Consider the following 13,939-nt stretch of genomic DNA (forward strand, 5'->3'; position numbering starts at 1 on the left):
TATTACATAAAATTTTTACCATACAATGAGATTTCTTTTTTCACCATATATTTTTTCACTGTGATTTCCTAATAAGAAAAATGAATCATTGTTGTTTATTGTTCTAATTGTCTAAAATCTGTGCGAGAATATTGAAAAAATAGTAACATATCATCCTCCTCCTGCATCGAAAAACATCTTAATTAAACTCAAATAAGTGAGTTAACATTTTTTTTTAGTTTTTTTTGTTGAGTAAATCTCTTCGAGAAGGTACATAGAAAGTATATAAGGTCAAGGTCAATTGGAAGTACCACGATTCTCTTCATTTTTACAACTTTATGAATAATAATTTGCAATGATGAATTAAAAAAATATATCTATTAAAATAATTGATTAAATTTGTTAAAAAAATATAAATTTATTTTTCTTTAATAAACAATTAATTAAATTAAAATTAAAATATATATATATATATATTTTTTTATTTTCCATTTATATTTATTTAAATCAGAATAAATTTATATTAAATATGGATTTAACATGAGTCTAGAGGGATTCAATTCATAACTTTTATTTTAGTGGACATGTAAAATTTCAATTCAATTTTTATGACAGACAATTTCAATTCAATTTTGATGATGGATGCAAAATTTCAATTCAATTTTGATGACGGATGCAAAATTTCAATTTTATTTTGATGACACACCGATAGTGTTATAGTGTTATACATCATATTGGGTTGTAAAATAAGCCACATCAAATTAGGTTGTAGAATGAACCTATCTCTCTACTCAATCATATAAAACAATCTTACAAGAAACCACCAAATCTTCAAACAATGATCAAATTTAGTAGGCTACTTTTCATCCCATGTTTAATGGATTTAACATCTTAAATCTGCCCTAAAATTTTATATTTATAGGTTAATGAGGATGATTATAAGATAATATCAAATTCTTAATGCTTTGACTTTTATACAGCCATGGGAAAGTTACAGTTTTATGAGGAATAATTAGTTGTTTAATTATATACAGTTTAAAATATTATTGAATGATGTAATTTACAATGTTTATATATTTTTAATGATTTTTAAAAATATTAAAATTAAAAATTATTTTAAAATATCAAAATCATAATATCATTTAATATTGTATCACCAAACAAAAAAATCTCAAAATTTATAACAGTAAAATTACACATAAAAACTCGAAATCTTGGCAGAATGGTTTGTTGCATCTTAATCTTACATTCTTAAATTCCAAAATGTATGATTGTTGCACAGAAAAGTTACAAATTCCTTGTTGTAGGCTGTAATTATATTAATTACCGTAAATACAAAATGATAGTGATGCCATGCAGGTTCAAAAGTTAAAAATTCCTTAATTTTATATTATAATTATATTAGAGTAAATACTCATGCTTACAAAATGGTGATGTCTTGTAAATTCAAGAGCGCCAAGGGAAAGAGAAATTGATTACTTTATTCGAAATCCTATTTATATTCAGAAAATCCTCATTTTGTAGAGTATTTACCCATCTTGAATGGTCGAAATGAGGGGGTACGTTGGTTAGTATTTACCCATCTTGAAGGGTCGAAATGAGGGTACGTTGCTAAACCAGAATCCACATATATGAATCTTAAAAATCAAAACACAAAATAAAATAATCATAAAAATAGGAGAAAACAGCATAGCACAGCCCATTTGCCATGGGTTCACTAGTCTGTGGCCTTTATGTGGTGGCGACAATGTCCACAGGTCTCATATATTTTCCCTCACTTTATTCCTTTTTCTTCTAATCTAAGTAAAATAAAACTATCATACTATGCAGGGCAAGGTGTTACATTGGGATTGATGAGAACCGTAGGCTAACAGAATTCCTGACTGGAGTTTGTTCATCCCTACTGGAAATCATGCGTTGGCTGCCGAGTTTGCCGCGTTCGTTCTCCAGTCAGACACTACAGCGGCCATGGCTTTGTACGAACTGCCCCCTTCTTTCAACGCATTCATGGCCTTCTCCTTCAATTCTCTTGCTCTCGCCCTTACCCTCATCCCACTTTCTCCTTCCATCAACTCCCTAACTGCTCTCTCCACTTCTCCTCCCTTTACGAAATCATCGCTTTCCATCTTTGCTGCGATTGCCACCTTAAACTCTTCCATCAGTAGAAGCCTGTTCATTTTCTGTTCCGCAAAAAGAGGCCAACAGATAATCGGCACTCCATGTGAGATGCTCTCCAGGGCAGAATTCCAGCCACAGTGAGAAAGGAAACCGCCGGTGGATGGGTGAGAGAGAACAGGAATCTGGGGCGCCCATGAAGCAACAACAAGTCCTCGGTCTCGGGTTCGACTCTCGAATCCCTCGGGTAACAATTGGGAAAGCTCTGTTTCCTCGATGGACAGAAAGCTGCTGGACGGACTGCGGAGCACCCACAGAAAGCGATGTTGACTTGCTTCCAATCCCATGGCGAGTTCAGTCACCTGAGCCCTGGGCAGAGCGGCTCCGCTTCCGAAAGAAACGAAGAGAACCGAGGAAGGCGGCTGATTGTCTAACCACTTGAGGCAATCCGCCCGTCCCTTTTCCACAAGTTCATCGTTGAGTTGAAGCGGCGATGATGAGATGAGCGGCCCAACTGGATAAATGTGGGGCATTGGACGACTCTCCTCCGTGGGATTAGATATCTTTCCTTCCACAAGAGCTTTGATCGCTTCATGCTCTAGTTCCTCGAACGTGTTTACCAAAATGCCCGTTACTTCCCACAGACGTGAGAAATGGTTGAGCATCAAGTAAAAGACTTCATCCGACCTGTCCTGAAAGGGAGTCGGCAGATCACTGCCAGGGATCGGCGGAATGCCCGGTAACACTATTGGAAAATCTACATCCTTAAACGAAATTGGGATCTCAGAGACAAGCTTGGGAAGAGATAACGTGACTGAAAGCATAGAAGCAGTGGAAGTGAAGAATACGTATGTGGGTATACAGAGCTCGGCGGCCACACCGAACATAGTGGAGCAGAAAACATCAGTGATGAAAGCAGAGACGGGAGAGGCAGAGTGGAGGAGGGATGTTAGAGCATTTTTCACTGATCCTTTCGATTTCTCCAAAAGTTTAGATATGTAAGTTTCTATTTTCAGATGTTCTGCGCCCTCTATCTCCTCCTCCGGCAGCTGGATGGTGTTGATTTCGAGACCCGAGGACGCCATGGAAACCGAATAAGCAGCCATGAGAGCAGGCGAGAACATCCATTTGCTGGTGATGAAGGTGATGGAGAGTCCATGGCTGCTGGCGAGGCGTTTGGCGAGTTCAGCGACAGGAATGAGATGGCCCATTCCGGCGGAGGGAAGGATAGCAACGTGGGTCTTACGGCTTTCCATGGGTGTTCAGGGTGACTGAGTACAAGTAACAGGGAAGAGTATGATGGGTATCTCGCTTCGCTCCGGACATATCATTTTATTCTGTCGCCTCACGCCTTCCATTCCATTCCATTCTCTCCTCAGTGAAGATGAAGTTATTGACGGCATTGTGCAAACGTCGTCGCTTCAGTAAGCAAGCTTGAAAACGTGGGATGACATCTTTCTTTTAAAATTCGTTTTTCATTTCCATTCACATGTTTCATTTCCAAATGTGCTATTATTTATCACTGGCGATCATTATCTGAATCTAGAAAATAATACGGCTACTCCAAAGTCCAGGTAATCTCTTATATGATTGATACAATTTTCCTCCATCATTACTACATTACTACTTCGTTTCTTTTACTTTTTCTTTTTACCAGGGTAGAAAACCATATTGCTATTAATTGTTTTTAGTGATTTTTTGGATTTTTGAGTGTTGGAATTAGTGGAAAATTTTAAGGTGAAATATTGATTTGTGTTATTTAAATTAGTTTTTTTTATTGTATATGGATTCTGCACTCTAAAAAACCTTTAAAACACATCCATTATACAAAGATTACCTATCAAATTTGTGATTTTAGTAAATTTTTATCAAATTTTTAAAAAATTAATTAGAAACCCTAGCCCAAAACACTCCCATAAAATAACACTCAATATTACTATCTACAAAGTCAAAGAGAAAGCCGAATCGAAGATATTTATTAACTCCAATATTAAACTCTTTATCCATAAAAAAGAATACGGACGACGAGTCTTTAAATATTTTATGAGTGTAGAACGCTGAATCGAAGATATTTATTAATTCCAATATTAAACTCTTTATCCATAAAAAAAAATATGAAAGATTATATGACACTATTGAAACATATTATTATGTAATGTATGTTGATTTGATTATTTTTAATTATTCTGATTTAATTATTTGTATGGCTTATATTTTATTATAGTCAAAGGTACTGTACGTGTGTCATTGATTATGTCATACTTCAAAAAAAACTGACGAGTCTTTAAATATAAAAGATTATATGACATTACTGAAACATATTATTATGTAATTTACGTTGATTTGATCTTTTTAATTATTTGTATAGCTTAGATTTTATTATACTCAAAGTAGTGTAGGTGTGTCATGAATTATGTCATGCTTAAAAAAATGTCAAGAATAATATGCAAATAAGTGTAGGTGTGTCATGGATTATGTCATGCTTAAAAAATGTCAAGAATAATGAATAAATAAGAACAAATTATAGAACTATAAAACATAAATTATATTTATAAATTTTAATATTTAATATTGTGAATATTTTTATTTTAAAATTATTATGAAATAGAATATAAAAAATAATACACAATAAAATAGAAATTACATTTATAAGTTTTAATAGTGTAAATTTTTTATTTTAAAATTATAATGAAATAGAATATAAATAATAAAAAAAGGTAAAATATTTCATTTTCTAACCATTCAATTTTCTAGATAATTTGAGAAAATATATTAAACAATTTAGATAAGTTAAAATAGTAATAAAATAATAGGTATAATAACAATAAAGCAATTTTTAATTGAGAGTGGTACTTACAGGGTGGCCACCCCACTTATCATCAGGGATAAACTTACCATTAAGAAGCCAAACAAAAGATAATAAGAGAGTGTTGGAAATGAGAATAAATAGATAGGGATAAAGAGTCATTGGAGGAGAATTGAATTAAAATTAATAAAATAATAAATAAATTAAATATAAGCAAATGGATTAACAAGTTGAAGAAAATGGGAATGAGTTAAAATAAAAGAGATGAAAATGACCTAAGGAAGAAAAAAATAAAAAATTGAGCAAAAAAAGGGACAAAGAAGCTAAGAAAGGTAATGAGAGAGAGTGGGAATGAGAAAATTAAGATACAGAGCCATTGAGGGAGAATTTAAGACAAGTTAACAAATGAATTACTAAATTAAAAATAAAGATAGGTGTTGCCTATGGAGGCCACAATTTCATCGAGACGATGAATTTATCTCCAAAATTCGACATTTTGATTTTTCAAGAAATCTAATTGTGGTAGTGTTTAAATCACCTTTTTGATAGCAGAAATGGATTTAGCACCATCAAGAACCGTTGGGGCACCCAAAATCCTAAATCTTGACAACTGTAACCTAGATTTTCAAAAATTTCTGTAAGATTTTCTCAGAATCATGCGAGAATTTCTATTATTTTCTCGGTGAAATTATGGTATGTTTAGACTATGCAACAAAAATATAAATTAAATTAAAAGAGATTAAAAGGACCTAAGGATGAAAGGAAAAAATGGATCCATGATTAAGGAACAAGTGAACAGAGAGAGGGGGGTGGGGGAGAAGAGGACATTTTTTTAGGTGAATAGGGGAAAGAAAAAGAATAAGAGATGAAAGGGTGAAGGAGGAGGATCAGAAAAAATGGGTTGAGCGGAAAGGAGGGAAGCCAAGCAAACTAAGGAAATTATTGACTAAGGAGGTGAATCATAGGGTTCCAAGAATGGTTGAGTTTGTATCCATCTTCACCATTGAAATTATTTGGGTGTTTTTTAATATCAACAACTTCCTGGATAATTCAAGTGGTATAGAAGGGTTTTAAAGTAAATATTCTAGTATCCCTAAAGCAAATGAGGTGGTTATATTTATGTGAATGTTTTATGATGGTTGAATTGGTAATGCGATTTTGATTGGTGTCAACAACATTTTCTTTGAGGCAGGTTTGGAGGGATCTACTTGTTTGGACAACATAGGATTTTCCACAAGAGCAAGGGATTTGATAAACATCTGAGCCAATCATTGGATCTAATCTATATTTAATAGGTTTCAAGAGGTGATTGAGAGTTATATAGGGTTGAAATAAAGTTTGATTATTATTTTTAGAAATAGTACCATGTATGTAGGGAAAAGAGATGCAAGATATGGGCGGGGGAGGTGAGGGGGGCGCAGGTGGGGGGAGGTTGAGGATTTGGGTTGAGAATTACAGTTTAGCTTGAAGGCTTTATGAATTTGTGAGGAAGAGTAAACACTAGTTCTGAAGGCTTTAGATAAGTGAGCATTTTCCTAAACAATGAATTGAGGTGCAAAGATTCGAAAGGCTCTGGTGACTAGGGTTTTTAAAGCAACACATTTTTGTGCAGGATGATGGGGGGAATGGGTATGAAGGTATCTATCGATGAAGGTGATCAAATTGTAATGGTGTTGATGGGGTTCTTGGGGAGAGGCCTACAAGATGGGGAATATAGGAGGTCAATGATTTTGGAATCATAATAATAGGTGTTCATGGGAACCGTAACATTTCCTTTATCAGCTTTGAGCAAGATGATATCAAAGTTATCACCGAGGAAAGTAATGGCTAAAAGCTCATCTTTAGGAAGACTAGGCTCAAGGAGTCTGGATTTTCGAAGAATTATACCAATATTGCTAAATTTATTCATCCTCATGTGGGGGGATATGGAAAATAATAAATTCAATAGAAAATAAAATTTCTTCTTTCGAAATCTGGTGGGGAGCAAGGGCGAAGTTGAAACCTCTTTCAAGGAGACTCATAATTGGGGAGTCGAATATTACAGAAGGTAGATTAATGATAGTGGGAGGAAGAGAAGGGGAAGGGGAAGGGGGGGAAATGGGAGAGATTGGCATACTTGCAGAGTTTTGGATATTATTATTATTATATGGGCTATGGATGTGATTATTATGACTATGATTATTAAGATTATCAACACTACTATGAGTATTAAAACGATAATTATGATAATTAGTATTGTTGTTATCAATTATGGTATTATTATTAATGTTAATATGGTAGTTACTATTATTATTACTACGCTAATCATGATCAATATTATTGTTATTGATCATAAGGTGATTATTATTAAGAAGGTTATTAATATTATCATAATTTTTATGGTCAATGTATGAACAGTTGGACGTATTATTGGGAGTATATTGAAGGAAACTAACGGTGGGGTATCATGATTAGAGAAATAGCTTGAGAGGTGGTTAGAATAATTTTTAATATGGTCGTTACTATTATATTTTATAAAACAATAGAGGGGTAATAAAAATAAATATTATCATTAAGCAAATAGTTGGGAGGGGATGAATTAAATGGAGAAATATAGTTTATTCTAGGGAAGATGGCTAAGAAATTGTGTGGAGCATGTTGTGAGTAGGTTGTGCAGGTTGGAGAAAAGAGAGGAGGAGTTATAATGCTAAAAGGATCATATGTTGAGGAGCTAGAGAGGCAAGGGTAGGAGGGTGGATCAAACACACTGTGGGCTGGGGGCATGGAATGAAGAGGGAATCTTAGAGGATGTTGCACTTGTGATGAAGCGTCTGGGATAAAAAGCCATGAAATTAGAGGAGGAGCCAATGAGATAAGCAGTCGTGGTGCTTGAGGAACCACTAAGTTGGATAGTCGTGGTGTTGAGGAAGGATCTAGGGCATTGGAACGTGGGGTTGCAAATGCAACAACATCATTGAGTGCATTGAAATGGAACTCCAATATAGATGTAAACAAACAGGAGAAAGGGTGCGAAGGAGGGGAGGAGTATGGGGAAAGACCTCACGCTGGCCAGGTGAAACGAAAGATATCTAATCAAGAGTAGTGGGGAATCACATAGAAGAAGAGGGTTTGGAGTAAGTAGAGGAATGAGGAGGAGATATAATGAAATAAATGATATGTTTAGATGGAAGATTGACATGAAGTAGGGGAGAGTTAGGAAAAATATGGTGGCTAGGAGGATCAATGGTTCGAAACTTGGAGAGAAGGTGATTAATTTTTTTTAATTTGTTTATCATAGGTGGAAGCAAAAGTTTTGGAGGTTGAATAAAATGACACGTTTTCAATGCTATCTCATAGATAAGAGTAGAAAATAGAGCTAATAATTAAATGGAGATGAAAATATTTGAGAGAGAGATGATTAAGAGCTGACTTAATGAAGTGAATTTCAACTCGAAGAATAACTTGGCTAGCACTTATGGATATGCATGTAAGAGTATGCATTATGGGATGGGATTGGAGAAATTAAGTGAAATTGGGAAAGATGGAGGCATCCACGTATGTTTTTGGAAAAAAATAGATCAAGAAATCTCTTTGCGATTTTGTTGCACGAAGCTTCTCAAAGATCCTTATGTCTCGAAGACAATCCTCTCCATGGAGGTTAAGAATATGTAAATGCAAGTTTCCATAGTTTTTCATGTTGGATATTACTTTTGAATATAAACTATGTGTGAGCGAAAGTTGTGTTTGACGTTTTTGGCAGACACTTCACTCATCATTAGGGACAAAATAACCAAACAAAAAATAATAAGAGAGTTTTGTGAATGAGAATAAATAGATAGGGATAAAGATTTGTTGGGGAAAAATTTAAGCAATTTTAGAAAAATAATGAGTAAAGATAAGGAAAAGAATTAATCATTGGAAGAAAATGGAATAAATTAAAATAAAAGAGATGAAAATGACCTAAAGATGAAAAAAGGAGGAAAAAGTTCAAAATTAAAGAGCAAGAGAAGGGGCAAAGAAGCCAAAGGAAGATAAAAAGAGAGAGCATGAATGACAAAAGATTGGGATAGAGAGTCATTGAGGGAGAATTTAAGACAAATTAATAAATTACAGATAAAGATATAAATTAAATTAAAAGAGAGGGAGGAAATTGATCAAGAATTAAGGAACAAGTGAACAGAGAGGGCGAGGGGGGGTGGGGGGGGTGGGAATTAGGAGAGGAAAAAAAATTGGAAGGAAAGAGAATAAAGGAAAGGGATAAAATAAGAGATGAATGGGCGAAGGAGAAGGATAAGAAAAAATGGGTTGGGGGGAAGGAGGGAAATGAAACAAACTGAGGAAATTATTGACTAAGGTGGTGAATCGTAGGTTTCCAAGAATGGATGAGTTTGTATCCATCTTCACAGTTGAAATTATTTCGATGTTTTTCAATTTCAACAACTTATTAGAGGATTCAAGTAGTATAGAAGGGTTTGAAGCCAAGATTTTTGTAGACACCAAAGAAAATGAGGTGGTTATATTTATGCGAATGTTCCTCGATGGTTGAGTTGGTAGTGCGACTACGATTATGATTGGTGTCAGAAACGTGTTCTTTGAAGCAAGTTTGGAGGGATCTACCTGTTTGACCAATATGATATTTCCATAGGAGTATGGGATCTGATAAAAACCTGAGCCAGGCATCAGATCAAATCTATATTTAATAGGTTTGAAGAAGTGCTTGAGCATTTTATAAGGTTTAAATAATGTTTGGATATTCATTTTAGAAAGAATTTTGGAGATACAATCAATGGTACCATGTATGTATGGCAAAGATATGCGAGTTATGGGTGGGGCTTAGGGGGGAATTGAGGATTTGGTGTAAGAACCCTCGTAAAAATTCATGTAAAAGAAAATATAAGACCAAGGTCACGTGACACATATTCCAAGTTTAATGGTGGGAAAAACATCCTAGTGTGTGTTTATTCTGATTATTATGGCTAAAGGACAATGACAAAGGCTTTGGAAAAGAAAAATGGAATTTTTGTTAATTTATTTATCAAAATAAAAGAAATTAGGATAAAAGGAAGGTGAAAGGTCACAGGATGCATGTGAGGAGGAAAATAAAGGAAACTAGAGGAAATAGAAGAAAATAGAGGCCTCATTGATAAAAAAAAATCTTATGAGGACCAATTCATAGACTTTTTCCAGTTCAGTTTTTGAGCTCTCTCTCTATTCCCTCTCTCTCTCGTACTCTTGGACACTTAGAGTTTACTTGGAGCACTTCAACATTGGATTAAGGAAAGAAAAGAAGGAAAAGAGAAGAAAATATCAAGCAAGGAAGAGCAAGATCAAGCATCTACAACATGATTATTTCTAGGTATTGAGTTCCATGTATGATTTCCTTGCTAGTTCTGGCATGCATGGGTATGCATGTGTGTTCTTGGTTCTCTTGTTGTCATGGGCATGGGTTTTTCCAAGTGTGACATTGTTTTTTAGCGTTGCCTTTCCATTTCAGAATAGCCATGGTGTGATAGGGTTCTCATGTTTTGATTGAGTTGGATTGTGGGATGGATTTGAAACTGAGCGAGGTGGTATCTAAAAGAAAAAAAAAACATGGCCTAGTGATCCTTGAATCAAACTGTGGATTGTGGTAAAGCCTTGGCTTAGTAACCCCTGAACCAGACTGTGGGTTGCAATAAAGACAATATTTTTGTTACTTGGGTGGGCCTAGAAATCTTTGACGGGTGAATGTCAGGATATATGGTCAATCCTAGGGGTGGGTGCCCTCGATCATGCCTAAGGATCCTTTTCCAGTGAATGACGGGATATATGGTAAATCCTAGATGTGGAGTCTCGATTAGGCCTAGGGATCCTAGACAGTTATATGGCTGGATGTACGGTAAAGCCTAGAGACTAGGATACAATAACATTCATCATGGTGTAGGTGGAGAAATCTAGTGGCATCCATGCTAGTTTAGGGCCTAGTGATTTGGTGGGGATTGCGGTAAAACTTGGTTCCATTAATGAGGGCGAGGTGGTGTAGCTTTGGGAAGCCCTGGTTGATTTTTCTTATGAAGTCCCACATCCGTGCTTGGAATATGGCCCAAGGGTGATTGGATGAAAGAAATATTTGGTTCAACCAATCTATGGTTGGGTGGTTTGTGGAAGTCCCATACCTGGTAGGCTTATGCATTCATTAATAAGAGTTCCTTTTCTTTGGTATTTCATGTGTAAATGTACTGGTTTATATGTGGATTTTATGGTTTTTGTATCCTTGTTATTTATGTTCTTTATATGATGATTATGAGTATGTTTTATGACAATCATGAAGTATGGATCTCATCATGTTTTGATTGGTAAATGAACTAAAAATGAACATATGACCTAATAGATGATAATGCAGCTACTGTGATAAGGCATTAATGTTTCTTAGTGATTCTCAGATAAGTATGAGACCCTATGCTTAGATTTGTTGTTATGACCTATAGAATTCATATCTGTGACATCTTTGGCGAAATGCTTGTCAGGGTTAGTAGGGGTTCAGTCAAGTAATTGATCAAATGTTTGCATTAGTACCTTTTTTTGTGTTATTTATCCTTCCTCAAGGTTTCATGGAGTTCTGGGGCAGTGGCCTGAGTCCTAACCTTGAAAAAGTGGCACAAAATTCGGGGTCATTGGCTAAGAACTACCTGAAAAAGTCACCATTCGCTGGTATGCCCTTGCTATGGGAGTGACTAGAGGGTGCCATTCACATGCATTCCCATCTCATGGGAGTGACTAAAGCTCTAGGTTAGTAAAATGTCAAGTTACCTCAGGGGTTGGTCACTTGGAAGGGTTGGTTGGATCTTGAAGGTTTTGTAACATGTGTAGAACGTTAGATTGGTTGTGTTTTGTTGGTTCCACTTCCTTAACTTTACATGGGGAGTTGAATCAGGTCATAGTAGACTCTCGTCACATGTTTACCCCAACGGACCGATTAACTTAGGTAAATATGGGATGAGGGTGTTACATAGTGGTATTAGAGTGGATTTCATTCTCTTTGGGGAATGTCTAGTTTTTGTTCTCTTTGGGTGTTATCTGATACCACAAAGTGGTATCAGAGCATGGTTCAACACTTGGACTGGATGGGCAAAATTTGTTTGTCATTCCTGCATGTAAGTTGTATATGTGCTTGTTAGGTATGCATGGTAGTGGCAATGTTTACAGTTGTGTTTCCATGTAAAAGTTGATGATGTTGTTGTTGGGATTTGTTTGTCATGAATGCACGTCAGTTGTATATGCATTTGTTATGCATGTCAATGTCTATATGTTGTTATGCATGCATTGTCAAGGTTATGCTTATGCATGTATAGTAGGTTAGGCATGCATGGTGAGGTCATTGTATGCAATTAGGTCATCATGATGTTATTGGTATGTTAGGATGCTAATGTGTTGGATGAGATAGAGAAGGAGATGCAGATCATCAAAGCGAGGTTGCAACACTAGACTTTGGGGTAAGAGAAGATTGTTATATAGGTTTGTATATTTGGCATGCAGATATGTGGTTAATGGTTGTTATAAGAATTAGGGTTACTTATATGCTTGTCATTCTATCATTATGGTTACATGTATGATAAATTAGCTAGTTGATTAGTGTAGTAGTATGCACGTGTCAAATAGTCATGAATGATAGTAACATGTTGTTTTATGCATTGTGGTCATATGCCTGATGATTATGGTCATTTCAGCTGAGGTCTTGATGTTATCATGCTTTACGCTAATTTGGATTGACCTATCTAGATGATCATGGTTATGACATTCAGGTATGAGTTAATATATTGTGACATTATGATGTACTAATCTAGATTGATAGTTCATACATGATTGTTATGCATGAATGAAAATTGTTTATGAGCTTATGAGGTGAACCTGTTAGCTAGTTACTGTTATGGATATCATGACCTTATTTTGGTTGAGTTGATGTGTTGTGAATTTATATCATGCTAAACTACATTAATTATGAAAACAAGTTAGCCTCCCCTGAGATACATTAAGGTATGAGTTTGATTATGTCATCTATTTGATGGTTGAGTGTTTGATTATGTCATCTAGTTGATTTATTTAACATGGTATGTTTGCAAGTTGTTTGAATGTTTTATTAATTTCATGATATGAGTATGTGTCTAAAAGATTGCACAAATAAATAATCTTGTTTTAAGATGGTTGTACTAACACATTATGCGCTGAGACCACTGATACATACTTGAGTGTAAGTGTGTGCTAGTTGTAGTATTGTGATTTTGGCTATTAATTGATTATGACATGGTTGTTAGTCTTGGAAAATATTGTTTTCAATCAATAGACATGATGTTTTGATCTTTGGAACATGGGGCTGCCATGTGTAAATAGTTGCAGGGAAATATGCTTGGTATTAGCGTGAAAAGGTAACAGTTGAATTGTTTATATAACTAATAGTGGAGTGATGTGACAATACATAATAAGACTTGATTGTAGAAAGGTAAAAAGGTAAAAGAAGGGAATTGGGTGAGGATTCATTTGGATATGTTTAGAAACCACAATTCCAAACGAATGAATGCTTTGAATACAGTAAGTCTTCTTAACCTAGATTTTGTCTGACATTATGTGGATATATGTTATATTCATAAACATGTATTTGACAAATATATTAACTAGTTTCTAGTTATAGTTGGATTCGTCAAGAGAATTGTAATCCCTTGACGAATGATATGTGTAGGTGTACAATGTGGCAACATGCTTGGCACAACAAGTTAAGATAACTGGTATATTGTTATGTTTACTTATGCACTGACAGTTATGTGTTTATGGAAATATGATGTAGGGGATTGCATGGAAAAAGAGATTGCCATGAAATATTGAAGAAGGATCAGTTTGAATTTCCCTTGGAGGTATTGAGAACCCATGGGATTGATTCATGGTGTTTGTTGGGAGTTTTGTGCCTTTGGTATTTTGTGATTTGTTTGAGATTGATTTATGGGTTTTGATTGCGTCTGGTGCAAGGCGTTGCCACTTTGTTTGTGGTGTCATATTGCTATTGGTGTTTCATGGTTTTATTCTTGTTCT

The 13,939-nt window shown here is 35.1% G+C and overlaps 1 pseudogene; it reads right to left on the reverse strand.

The window, feature by feature from the left end:
• Positions 1 to 1,593: 1,593 nt before the first annotated feature.
• On the reverse strand, positions 1,594 to 3,428 carry LOC149158409 (UDP-glycosyltransferase 72B1 pseudogene; annotated as a pseudogene).
• Between the last annotated feature and the right edge of the window lie 10,511 nt (positions 3,429 to 13,939).

This window comes from Pinus tabuliformis, chromosome 5_2 (genome assembly GCF_031772625.1).
Source record: "Pinus tabuliformis cultivar Carrire ecotype Pingquan chromosome 5_2, CPIR1, whole genome shotgun sequence".
NCBI lineage: Eukaryota > Viridiplantae > Streptophyta > Pinopsida > Pinales > Pinaceae > Pinus > Pinus tabuliformis.